We start from the raw sequence: 14039 nt of genomic DNA, 5'->3' as shown, positions 1-14039 counted from the left end.
GTCACAATTAACTAGCGCGTGCTTATCATAATATTTGAACTTTGCACATTTTTAAAAAGCCACATCTCAGATTAAATAAACTCTTCATTGTTGAAATTCAGTAATGTTTAGGGTGGTTTGCAGCACAGAGCCTATAGTACTGTATATGTGCGTCTACTTTCTAGCTATGAAAGGAATCAAAGTGATACCACAGTAAGACAGAGGCAAAGTTTGAGCTTTGAGTTCTGGAAAGGACATTAGGGCTATTTCTCTGGAGGTTCTGATGCAGGGCAGTGGATTTGCTATTGGAATGTTAAGCTGGGCACCTTCCATATGCTCACTTTGTGTACTTGTAAATAAATTCAAATATTGCAGAAGGCCATAAATCTCCAGTGATCCCACCTTCCAAATTATCATAGAACTTCTCACCAGTAGCAGAAATGGGAATATCATTTGCTTTACTGTGTTCTGTATAGCATACCCTCCAACATTTCTCTGGTGAAAATAGAGGTATCCAGAAGAAGAAGAAGAAGAAGAAGAAGAAGAAGAAGAAGAAGAAGAAGAAGAAGAAGAAGAAGAAGAAGAAGAAGAAGAAGAAGAAGTAGTTTATTATTTATACCCCACCCATCTGCCTGAGTTGCCCCAGTCACTCTGGGTGGCTTCCAACTTATAGAAAAACATAATAAAAGTTAAACATTAAGAAACTTCCCTATCCAAAGTTGCCTTCAGATCTCTTCAAAAGGTTGTATAGTTATTTGCGTGTTGAGACCCAGAAACCTCCCCCCTAAATAAATTCACACTTGACTCAAATTTTGGTTTTGGTTTTTGGCAGAATTTAGGCCACAACTTTATTGATTACAGAAAGTGAGTGGTTGCATAGGCTCTGATTCAACTAGCTCCCTGGGCTCCACCATAAGCCAGCCAAGGGTGAACACCTGGATAAGCAGAAAGTCAGGGACGGACTATGTCTGCCACCCAAATGTCCCACTAGACTCAGGCACGGGCACAACCCCCTCTCAGAGGTTGAAGACCCTTCACATAGGGATGGTGAGAGCGTTCCCCCATCCTTATCACCTGAACCAGAGCCTATCCACAACCTTACAAGTTGTGATGATTTGCTAAGCAGCAAGCAAAACCCAAATGACAACAGCCAATCAGCCAAGTGGGGGAAATTCCTGCCGTGCCCCTGTCCCAACGACAGATGACACATGATGGCATAGCAAGGTCAAGTGCACAAGCCCTAAAATTAGGGAGAGGTGGGTGGGTGTTCCGAATGCATGCGCCAAAAAAGGAAGCTCTGGGTCACATGCATGGGCATATATAGGTCCCTCGATCCGTTTGGATTGCGTCCCATTGGCCAGATTGAACCCAGCAATGAGGGAGCTACCAATCGGGTGTTGTGGCTGACCAATTGAACCCACCCACAACACAGGGGATTGGGTTCCAGGTCTCACTGCAACACATGCCCTCTTTAAGGGAGGACCCGATTTATCATCATCATCATCATCATCACTTTTAATTTTATACCATCTTTCTATCTTACAATACTCAAGGCGGTTTACAAGCTGAAGAACCGAAGAACGTACACCTTATAACAATCTAATCATAGCTGCCAAGTTTTCCCTTTTCTCGTGAGGAAGCCTATTCAGCATAAGGGAAAGTCCCTTTAAAAAAGGGATAACTTGGCAGCTATGAATCTAATGCAATACAAAAAATGTAATAATAAAACATAGCTTTAAAATAAGCAACCTACATCAAATAAAGTAACGTTCAACCATCATTAGAATAGTATAGAATAATAATACAGTATCAGCATATAAAATTAAACAGAAATCCACTCTTAACAATGACAATGAATAATTTCTAAACTATAATCAATAAAACAAAGGCAAGCCACAGTGCATAAAATAATACAATACAATTTGAGAAGCAGAGACTGGAGGGTGGGGCAAGGCAGGTGGAAGAAGGCCTTGCCTGATGAACTCTCTCCCCTCACAGTTTTTCCTCCAGGCACAGCTCCCTTATTTATCTCCTTGGTTTGTGGGTTGCTTAAGTTCATATCCTCCAACAGTTTTCCAATGAAAGTAGGGATGTCCTTAGGAAAAGTGGTACATTCTGGAATCAACTCAGAAACCAGGATGGCTTCTGTAAACGTGGGACTGTCCCTGGAAAATAGGGACACTTGGAGGGTCTGGTATAATTTAGAACAGCTAGCTAAAACTGGCTTTTAGAGAGCACCTATACATTAATAAGCAATAAGTGGCAAAAAATATTTTCTTTTACAAAGGCCTAATTTGGCCACCTCATGAGAAGAGAAGAATCCTTGGAAAAGACCCTGATGTTGGGAAAGATTGAGGGCACTAGGAGAAGGGGACGACAGAGGACAAGATGGTTGGACAGTGTTCTCGAAGCTACGAACATGAGTTTGACCAAACTGCGGGAGGCAGTGCGAGACAGGAGTGCCTGGCGTGCTATGGTCCATGGGGTCACGAAGAGTCGGACACGACTAAACGACTAAACAACAACAACAATTTGAAAACATTTTCACACTGAACAAGCCTTTTAAACATTTCAAACTTGTTATTTGTTCTAATCTTTCTAATGTTTGAATAATATTGTGGCTACACAGTTCACACTTGTAGAGAACCTATTCTTTCTAATGACAAGGCTACAATGCTGGATCCAACTTGCCATCAACAGCTCCTATTTCAGATATGAGCAAGTGCCACTTATCTTCCAAAGAAAAGATTGGGAAGAGCAGAGACATTTATACTTCAGCTGTTCAGGATGATGGATCCTGTATCTCACTGCAATTCTATGCATGTTTATTCAGAAGTCTCACTTTGTTCAGTGAAGCTGTTCCAATGGAAATGTGTACAGATTGCTGTGTTAATGTCAGATATTCAGCTATGCCTAGCTGTTGTAGTTTCCAAATCACCTTCAAAGGTAGCCCCACATAGAGCGCATTGCAGTAGTCCATGCATAAGTTAACCAGGGCCTGTACAACAGTGCGCAAGTTGGTAGGGGCTCAACTTGAATACTAGATGGAGCTGATAGCCACAGAATTAACCTGCACCTTCATGGACAGCTGTGAGTCCAAAATGACCCCCAGACTGTCCCTGGTCCTTTAGGTGCATAGTTATTCCTTTAAGGACCAGGAAGTCCCCCACACCTGCTTGCCCACTGTCCCCCAGAAATGCTTCTGTTTTGTCAGGATTCAACCTCAATCAATTGAACACCATATCTCTCTCTCTCTCTCTCTCTCTCTCTGTGTGTGTGTGTGTGTGTGTGTCTGTCTTTCTGCCTGTCCTTTAAAAAAAAACTGTTAGGTCCCACAGCTCATAAATGATTTCTCTATGAAATCTGTTTCTATAGCTGAGGGAAAGCTTGAGACAAGACTTGTAGCCCATGCATTTGCAGAGAAAGATGTAAGTTATTCATATATGTGCTTATCTGGCCATGGATCTGCAGAAGAGTTTAGCCCCGTGTGACGACCCGTGTCCCACTCTCTCTTACTATCACTGCGACACAGGAATCCAGAGGGGAAAACACCCACCCTCTTCTCCTGCCGCCTCAAAAATAAACCCCTTTTACTAATGGGTTTCTAAGTAAGGAGAGCCTTCCAGCCTGCGTGACCTGGTACCTTAAGGAACTCTAGGCTGTCCCACGGAATAACCTCTTGCCTCCAGTAAAGGGTCTCCCTCAGTTGGATTCCCCACTGTAGAAGTTTGCCCTATGCACTCTGGCAACTTCTTGGCACCTCAGGTTACCCTTCTAAGCCTCCTCCGTGTAACTCCAGGACACAAACTGCCACCTCCCTGCCTGAGGTGAGTTTTGCCCTCTCTTGAGCCACCCCGGCTGTGAGTCCTGGTACCTCGCTGGAAAAAATAAAGACGGACCTTTTTGGCAAAACAGAGATGAAGTTTTATTGTGTTAAAAACATAAGGGTTTCTTTAACGTGACATTTATTAATTAGCTTTGTTCCAGTTGTACAAAATAAACTCAGTCAAACATTTAACTTTAAGATTTCCTAGCCTCTTCACTGTCTTCATACAAGCCACCACATAACACCACACCACACCTTCCTCCCTCTCCCTCCTAACTGACCAAACCGACACTCCCTCCTTTCAAACCGGGCACAGTCCCGCCCCCATCAGGGTTCTATGCCAGTCAGGCTGGAGGTGGGTTAACTCTTTGTCAGCCGGGCAGAAATAAACATTTTAAAAGTGCTTCAATTTGTCACACCCCGCTAGCTATTTTCCTAGCAAAGTGATTGTGACTGAAGCCATTCTTAACCATCAACTAGAAACTAGATCCATTTGATAAGAGAAAGAAAGAAAGAAAACAAAAAAGGTGACACCTGCTTTGTGCATTTCAGAATAGTGGCTAGAACAGTTTGAATAAGCAGGTGCTGAATGCATTATCAGAGATAGCACAGACAAAGGTTATCTGCATGCACTGCACATTAAACATTGATTCTACTGCATTTAAGTTATGTGAAAAATTGTCTCCATCAGCAAATGATTTATCACATCAAAGCCTTTGTTTTTTAAAAAGTGCATTTTAAAAAATCTTTAAAATGTTGGAGCAAGTTGAGAACCTTTATTTATTTCCTTTTTGTGGACTTCTTTTTCTCACCCTATTCTCCATGCCAATGAATTTCCTGGTCTCGGGTGTTGAGTTATGATCACTCTGCAGGCAAAATGAGAAACTGAGAAACAAAATAAATTGTCAATGTGTGTGGGGTGCGTGTGTGTGCGTGTGTGGACAGCTCCAATGTTTTGAAGCAGAAGAAAAAGAAGAAGAAAAACCTTTAGTATGTAGAGGGAATAAGGGCAGAAGCCCAGTGCAGTTCATTGGAGATTCAGCATGCTCAATGGCAACAGATTGCTGAGTTTTTGCTGGGTGGGAAAACAAACAGAAAACTGGAATGCAGTATGGGAATGGAATGGAGTATCTTGAAAGAAAGTGTGGTTGGCTGGCTAAAATGCTGAACAGGACCACTTTATGCCATGTCACAGACTGGTTTGGCGCAGACTCAGAGAGTGGTGGGAGGCACCAGCTGGGAAACCCCCAAGGGAACAGGGCTCAGAACCATTATATTATTGGTGGGATGATGATGAGTAGTCAGAGGAGAGAAGCCTGGGAGGAGGTGTCAGAAGCTGAAGAGGTAACAGGATTTAGTGAGCGGGAAGAGACTGTGGCAGAGAGCAGTCCAGAATCAGAAGTAGAAGCTGCAGCAGGAGAGTGGGATGAGGGAGCAAGAGGCAGAGATTAGTCAGGCTGGTGAAGAGTCATGGGTGTCTTCCCCTCCTGCTGTGACAAGCTCCCCTCACCGCTGGTCTCCCAGAACCAGGAAAGGCATGATCCTGTTTTTTCTAATAAAGAGTTAACACCACTTTGTGTGATTTACTGCTGGCTAACTCCTGTTACATGCTGCAACATTTTGTTGCAAGTTTCACTTGTATATACTACGGTAATAGTGTAGCCAAAATAAAGCACCATGTATATTTTTTAGAGATGGCTGTGAGGAGAAGAAGAAGAAGAAGAAGAAGAAGAAGAAGAAGAAGAAGAAGAAGAAGAAGAAGAAGAAGAAGAAGAAGAAGAAGAAGAAGAAGAAGAAGAAGCTGCCTGCCCAATGAGAACTAACCATAATTTGTATCCACAGACTGCTGAGTACCTGTTGGGGAATGTAAAACTGTAGGGTGAGGAGCAGGTAGGAATGAAATGGACTATCCTGAAGGAAGGTGAGACTGGCTGGGACAGTCAACAGAAGTGCTCCACACCACAAAAGTAATTAATAACTCTAAACAAATAATAAATATTTTGCTGTAGGTTTCAGTTGTATTCAGCTAATCTCTGTAAATGTGGATATACCATTGTTCGTAACCATGTTAATTTCAGGTTTTCGGGTTAATACTGGTCCTGCACATTGATAGGCCTGCTTAAAAACCTGCAGATCTGCTATCTGAAATTTCATAAATCTGGGCGTATTAAGGTGGGGTGCCAGATGACAACCAGTGTGATCTGAGAATGAACTCCCCCTAGGGCACACACAGATTTTCTGATTACTGCACCTCACTGGACAGAAGTAGTGGTCACGAAAGATTTCTTATATGGAAGCTGGTTCACCATTACTAATTTTCCAATTGACAAACCCCCGATAAGCTTCTAGAAGACCCTTGGAGCAGTTTCTAAACCACTGCTATAAGCCATCACTTCAGCGCAACGTAGCAACGTATAGAATTCGGCTAGGCTGAAGCAAGAGCTTACTTTTATACAAGTAGAAGTTCAGTATCAAAAATCCTTTAGCTCATGCTCAGGCAAACCTGCTTGCAAGTGTTTGAATGTGGAAACATTAGCCGTTTTTAAGTTGTTCAGATGCAAAGCATGAAAATGAGTAAGCACTGATTTATTGGGCAATTTGGGAGTACTTCACAAATAAATTAAATCTTTCTTCCCAGACTTCAAGAAAACAAATGACTAATACATAAGCACAGGTGGGGGGGGGAGAGGGAGACTAAAAGGGAGATTCAGAAGCAGCAGTGGATTTATAAATTGGAATTGGAACAATTTTACCTATAAAATATACCGAAGATAAGTACTGTAATTTTACCTCCAGTTATACATTTGCTTAAGTATATATAATCATAAGAAGAGCCCTCGTGGATCAGACCAAAGGCCCATCAAGTCCAGCATCCAGTTCTCATGGTAGCCAGTCAGATGTGTATGGGAAGCCCACAAGCAGCACCTGAGTGCTAAGGACGTGGGTGGCGCTGTGGTTCAGACTACAGAGCCTCTTGGGCTTGCTGATCAAAAGGTCGGCAGTTCGAATCCCTGCAACAACGTGAGCTCCCATTGCTCTGTCCTAGCTCCTGCCAACCTAGCCGTTTGAAAGCATGCCAGTGTAAGTAGATAAATAGGTACTGCTGAGGCAGGAAGGTAAACAGCATTTCCAGGTGCTCTGGCTTCTGTCATGGTGTCCAGTTGTGCCAGAAGCAGTTTAGTCATGCTGGCCACATGACCCGGAAAGCTGTCTGTGGGCAAACGCTGGCTCCCTCTGCCTGAAAGTGAGATGAGCGCCGCAACCCCATAGTCACCTTTGACTGGACTTAACCGTCCAGGGGTCTTTTACCTTTTTACTTACCTACATAGCACTCTCCCCACATGTCCTCTCCAGAAGCTGGAATTCAGAGGAATATTACCTCTGATACTGGAAACATTGCACAGTCATATGACTAGTAGCCACTGATAGCCTCATCCTCCATGAATTTGTCTCTGAGCTGCTCAGGAGTGTCTAGCCCTGTTTCGCCATTGAGGCAAAACAGGAATATACCACTGCACTGCACTGCTCTGCCGCCATCACCATTCCCACCATGCCGCCCCAAAAGATCTCACCGGAAGCTGGTGCCACCACCCAAGCCAGGTAAGGGAGGCATCAGCAGTGCAGTGGTGGCTTCCAATGAGATCTTGCTGAAATCTCAAAATTTCAGCAAGCTCTTGCGAGATTTCACTGTGATCTTGTGAGAGTTTGGTGAGATCTCACCGGAAGCTGGTGCTGCTTCTCTGGTGGAGATGGCGGGACAGGCAGAGTACCCGTGGGCTTCACCCTGACTCATGGGTAGGCCATCCCTGGAGTTGGTGGCCATCATTACATCCTGTGGAGGCAAATCCTATAAGTTATGCATGAATAAGATCATATGGGTTGCTGGGTGGATAGCATGTATCCTCCTTTTATTCTGCTGTAGTTCAAACAGCACATGAGCTCTGTTCTTCCTAAGCTATAGTATCTTAAACTATAGTCCCCATTTCCTGGCCTCTCCTAGAAGTTCCATCAACAGAACTACCTGGGCAGTACACAGTGAAATGTGTATTCATTTCTATAAACCATATAATGACAACAGCTATTCCACTGAAACTTTCTACCCGCTATCTCTTAATTTCTCACAAATAAAGCTGAACTTTCAAAAACTTCCCATAAAATATACAAGGCAGTGCAAATCGGTAGGACAGAGCTCCAGTTATCAAGATTTATGTAAGAGCCTAGTACAACTTTTACAGCCGCTGAAATCTAGCCGTTGAATACTTTTTCAAGCTGTACATTTCAACATAAAATTAAAGGATCTCACTTATTTTTCTAATGATCCATACTCTTCTGGAGAATAAAACATAGATCACAACTTTGCCAGCAAAAAGAAGGGGGGGTGTACTCTTGTGATAAGAAAAGGTGAGAGGGAAATGCAACCATCTGCTTTTATCTGCAGTATGACATCTCGAAAATGACTTGACTGTAAGCTTCATTCTTGGTTTTTTAAAAAAAGAATGCACAACTAATTTATCCATTAGACACAAATCCTCTACATTTAAGTACATGGGCTTAGGCACACCAGAGGTGGGGAGCTACGTTCAGCCTGCTGGGCAATGCATTCCAATGCTGGGTGGAGCAAACATGGGCAGGGCACACATGCACCCTCCCCCAAAGACCTGTGAGAGCCAGTGTGGTGTAGTGGTTAAGAGCGGTAGACTCGTAATCTGGTGAACCAGGTTCGCTTCCCCGCTCCTCCACCTTGGGCTAGTCGCACTTCTCTGGAGTCTCTCAGCCTCACTCACCTCACAGAGTGTTTGTTGTGGGGGAGGAAGGGAAAGGAGATTGTTAGCCACTTTGTGACTCCTTAGGGTTTTGATAAAGTGGGATATCAAATCCAAACTCTTCTCTTCTTCTTCTGTGGCTAAGAAACAGAGGGCAATAGCCAACTAAGTTATACTCAGAGTAGTGCAGATCCATTGAAGTATATTGGTTTCAAAGGATCTACTCTGAGGATCACTAACATTGGATAACACTCAGAGCCATGGCATACCACTTAATGAGTTTTCTGTTTGTTGAAGCAACTGTAATGCACTGTACTGCATGCTTTATGATTTTTAATTGCGTTTTTGCAGATATGCCACAGTTCACCTGAATGACGCTTGAGGAACACAGGTGGTTCACAGAGCATAGTTTGTGAACCCCTGATCCAAAGTGTTTTGCCTAATGTACACAGCCACCCAGCCAGCCATGTCACAGTGCAAAGACAAATGGGATCCTGCTAAATTGAGGGTCCTGGTTGCACTTGAAACCCTTAAGCCAGCCCCATGGGGTGTGTTGTGGCCCAAGCCTTGTCTGGATCGCGGTTGGCTGTTTGGGCCAATTGAGGTGAGTGGCATGATCCCGGGGACCTATAAATGCAACAGCGTGATGGGGGTGGGGCACTTGCTTCGCGCTGCCGAACACCCTCCCTATTTTAGCATTCATACGAGAAGTTCCTTAGAACAGAAGGTCATTGTTTTATCATCTCACAAATTGAAAAGGGCAAGATGTGGGGTGGGGAAAACAATTTTTTTAAAAGTATATTTCTTGAAAATTATCAGTCCAGAGCTTGGATGCCAGAAGGCATTCTCACCATGTGGGGAAATGCCCCTCCTGAAACCTGCACAGGAGTGGTGTGCTGCCTTTGCAGAATTTTTGAGGAATATTCCCTTAGATAAGGCATGGCCAATCTTGGCCCTCCAGCTGTTTTTGGACTATAACTCCCATCATCCCTAACTAACAGGAGCAGTGGTCAGGGATGATGGGAATTGTAGTCCCAAAAACAGCTGGAGGGCCAGGTTTTGCCATGCCTTCCTTAGATAGACTGTGTTTGATTTAAAAGGCTTCGGTGCCCAAATTGCATTCCACTTAGAATCAGCTGTTTCCATTTGTAAGTCTTTCTCCAAGGTACATTTAAAAGCTTCTAATCAGCCTGCAGAAATAAAAAGTACTCACAAAGAGCAGATACCAATCACTGTCCTACTGACCCAGATTTAATAAAATCACCCTGTGTTTTTCATCTATGATTTACTTGCATGGAAACTTAGGAGACTGCCTTACTTCTGAAAAGACATGGTTAGGATTCTGCTTTAAGTCTTTGGAAGCTGGCCTGAGAGCTTTTATAAACCATGCTGGTAGGATATAAGTTTTAAGCATTGATAAATAAAATGCACCCATACAGAATACATACTCAGGATGTTCTTCTAAACTGCAATAAATTACCGCAGATTTCTGGTTCATATGGCTTTTGACCAGCAAGTTGTGCACATGACCTATTCACACAAAATATTGTCAAGCATGTATACTAATGATTAAATTTGCAGTCAGCCTATTGATTCAAAATATTATTCTCACTGCCTCAAATGAGATCTTTTCATAGCTGCCAAGTTATCCCTTTTTTAAAGGGATTTTCCCTTATGCTGAATAGGCTTCCTCACGAGAAAAGGGAAAACTTGGCAGCTATGGATCTTTTTAAAATTTACTTATAACTTTTCTGGGGGGATTAAACCTCTAAAATGAATAGGATTTCATTTGTTTTTCCTCATGAAAGCATTTCTTTATGTACAAGCAAGGGTGCTTATACATAATGTCATTCTTCGCCTTCTGCAATGAAGTAAATAATCAAGTTGCATTAAGATGAACATAAATTAGGGACAATTAAAAGATCAATCAGGCTGCAGCGCAATAGAAAATAATGGATGCAAAGGCACTGTTAAAAACTGAACCAAAAAAACCAACCATGCCCTAGTTTATTATGCCTCATAAACTGGTTTTTATACTTTATTTGTAACAATGATCCAAAGTAGCATATAATAATCTTTTAATGAAGAGTAAAAGGGAAGGATTTTTATAGTTCAGGGGGGGGGGGAGAGAGAAGATAAGAACAAGGATGCTGTGTGAGAGAAAGACCGATGGTGAATGAGAGAGGGGCAGGGAAGATAAATGTCTTCTATCCAGTTTTTCTAAGGAAAGCTTTCATGCTCAGTAATTGACATTTGAAGTTTGTATACCCGGAAATGAAATAATCTCTACACAAACTAATTGTTCCTGCCAAAGGAAGGAAGGAAGGAAGGAAGGAAGGAAGGAAGGAAGGAAGGAAGGAAGGAAGGAAGGAAGGAAGGAAGGCAGCAATATTTGTGTATCCATGTGTAGCTGTATTGGATGGTGTGTGAAGAATTAAAAAGTGAGTGGAACACATGCCTGGCAAATGTCTTCATATGATCCCTGTGTACCAATTTCATTGAAGATGACAACAACGTAAGAATATAAAAAGAGTCCTGCTGACTCAAGCCCAAGTTCCATCTGCTCCAGCATTCTCTTCTCACAATGGCTAACTAGATACCTTCAGGAAGCCTTTCAAGCAGGACCTGAATGCAACAGCATTTTCCCACCTTCTGAGCCAGCTTTGTCTGAGACATGCCCAAGGAAAAAACTAGGATGTAGGTTGGGGCACCTAATGTGGCGCCTTCTGGATTTGTTGGACTCCAACAACCATCAGCCCCAGCCAATGGTCAAGAATGTCAGAGGGCACCTGGACCACTGGAGGGCACCATGCAGACTACCCCTAAGCTGAGTGTTTCAGCCTTGCTACGCTGTGGGTTAAACCACAGAGCCTAGGGCTTGCCGATCAGAAGGTCAGCGGTTTGAATCCCTTCGATGGGGTGAGCTCCCGTTGCTCGGTCCCAGCTCCTGCCAACCTACCAGTTCGAAAGCACATCAAAGTGCAAGTAGATAAATAGGTACTGCTACAGCGGGAAGGTAAATGGCGTTTCCGTGTGCTGCTCTGATTTGCCAGAAGCGGCTTTGTCATGCTGGCCACATGACCTGGAAGCTGTACGCCGGCTCCCTTGGCCAATAATGCGAGATGGGCACCGCACCCCAGAGTCGGTCACGACTGCACCTAATGGGCAGGGGTCCCTTTACCTTTACTTGCTGCAGACAGTGTTGAACACTGACCTGAGTTGTGGCTGAGAACTCAGACAAGTTGCTGGACAGTCACCTGTATGCAGGTTGAACACAGTTGTAGCCAGATCTTCTTTTCAAACTTGTACAACCAGCTGAAAGACATTTCCAGGTAAAGTGGTCTGGAGATTGCAGCATTAAAGACTGTAGAATAACTGTAATATGGAATCGTGAAAGTAAGCTGAACTGTTTCAGCTAGATCCTCCTCCTCCTCCTCCTCCTCCTCCTCCTCCTCCTCCTCCTCCTCCTCCTCCTCCTCCTCCTCCTCCTCCCCTTCTCCTTCTCCTTCTCCTTCTCTTTCTCTTTCTCCTTCTCCTTCTCCTTCTCCTTCTCCTTCTCCTTTACATCAAGAACCCAGCCTCCTCCCTCTCTTTCCTAATCCATTTATTCTATGCGTAGGCGTGATGGTAACTAATATGGGCAGAATATGAAGGTTTATTTTGCTTCCTCATATTGTAACATTGCAGTGCTTGTAATATTGTAATACAATATTGTCTATTTGGGAGCAAGATAATAAATTAGAAAAAAAGAGGAAAATCAGTCTTTACTATTTTGCTAAGGAGTAGCTTTTTTATTCATTAAGCAATAATTACAAAAGTAATCAAGAAATCTATATAAAATTGTTGGTTAGGGCTGTAACAAATTTGTCTACATCCTTGAGACAAGACAATAATTTACTTATATTGAAATATGTGATCACTGCTCCCCTTCCCCCTTTAATTTCAATACAACTAGAAGGATGCTACTTGGAAGCATCAGTGTGTTAAAAATAATTTATAGCCCAGTTATACAAGGCCAGTTTAATTAATCAGATCAAAATTAGAATTCAGAATGTGCAATGTTAGGCCTATAATAACGTTGGTGATAATTAATCTCCATCAAATCTCTGCTCCTCTTGATAAAGGTTGTACTTTAATTAACAGGTTAGTAGTGCAGTTAGTTTAATAGCTGATTTGGAAATATTTATTCTTCTGAAATGATATCAAAAGTAATATTATCAGTGTGCCAGACTGTGCTAGTTCATAAGACCAGTGGGTTGTATCCAACAAAGTCCATCTCAAAGCCAATCCTGGCCCTTTCCTTGGGCTTGTCTCGGGCAAAGCTGCCTCGGAAGTGAGCTTTTTCTTGTGCATGTCTGCTGCTCAATGTGTCATGAACCCAAGTGTGGCTTGGGTTGTGGCTTGCTGCTCCAGGCATAGCCTGGCAGAGGAGTGAAGCACCGGGACCACGGTGCTCATTTGCATCAAATCCCATTTCGACATCAACTATAGTTTCACAAGACGTACAAACCAGGCCATTTTCACACAATAGTAAGCTGTTTCTATGGTTACAATTGTAATATAAATGTAAAATAACAAAATCAGCAATCATGAATTATTCATGTCTCCAAAGTGTCTCGAGATTCTCGAGTGTGTGAAGAATGTGTGGGCATGAAAGGCACTGATTAGTACCATTAAAGCTACAGGCTCCGTACCAATAGCCACAAATACAGGCTTGACACATTAAAAGTGAAAATCACCCATATGCACACGGAAAAGGAATTTTGTAAGATGTAGCAACTATCTTTATGATCCAGCTGGGAAAACAGCTACTAGTTCCATCAAGTGCCTCTGGATCCAGGGAGAGGAGGAGCAACAAATAAAAATGGATATTTCAGAATATTTCCTCCAGGCATGCCTATTCAGACATGTGATTCTACATCCCATGAGGAAAGTGGAGGCAAATCTCTGCAGTGGAGAACCTTCTGCACTCTGCATGATTTAGTAGCCGGATAATTCTGTGTCATAAATAGCATGTGATGTCACCACAAGAAAAGGAGGTTCTTCTGGCAGAGGGCAGAGGGCATGGAAACAGTGATGTGACAAGACAAGAGTACATGAGGCTAGAGTAGACGTTTCCGAGCACAATTCAAAGTGTTGGTGCTGACCTTTAAAGCCCTAAACGGCCTTGGTCCAGTATACCTGAAGGAGTGTCTCCTCCCCCATCGTTCTGCCCGGACACTGAGGTCCAGCGCCGAGGGCCTTCTGGCGGTTCCCTCGCTACGAGAAGCTAAGTTACAGGGAACCAGGCAGAGGGCCTTCTCGGTAGTGGCACCCACCCTGTGGAATGCCCTCCCACCAGAGGTCAAAGAGAACAACAATTACCAGACCTTTAGAAGGCATCTTAAGGTAGCCCTGTTTAGGGAAGCTTTTAATGTTTGATGGATTTCTGTATTTTGGTGTTTTGTTGGAAGCCGCCCAGAGTGGCTGGG

The 14039-nt window shown here is 43.2% G+C and overlaps 1 long non-coding RNA gene across 2 annotated transcripts in view; it reads right to left on the bottom strand.

Annotated features, from left to right (window-relative positions):
- LOC132592551 (uncharacterized) overlaps nt 1-14039 on the bottom strand; it is a 108721-nt gene that overhangs the window by 83809 nt on the left and 10873 nt on the right. The window contains exon 5 of one of the 2 annotated variants that reach the window (XR_015951427.1): nt 11783-11883. The exons of the other annotated variant lie outside the window; for it this stretch is intronic. This is a non-coding gene — a long non-coding RNA (uncharacterized LOC132592551). The remainder of the gene's footprint in view (nt 1-11782; nt 11884-14039) is intronic. 2 annotated transcript variants of the gene reach the window in all.

This window comes from Zootoca vivipara, chromosome 8 (genome assembly GCF_965207765.1).
Source record: "Zootoca vivipara chromosome 8, rZooViv2.hap1.1, whole genome shotgun sequence".
NCBI lineage: Eukaryota > Metazoa > Chordata > Lepidosauria > Squamata > Lacertidae > Zootoca > Zootoca vivipara.
Note: the sequence above shows the minus strand (reverse complement) of the source record. Positions and strands in the feature narration are given on the sequence as shown.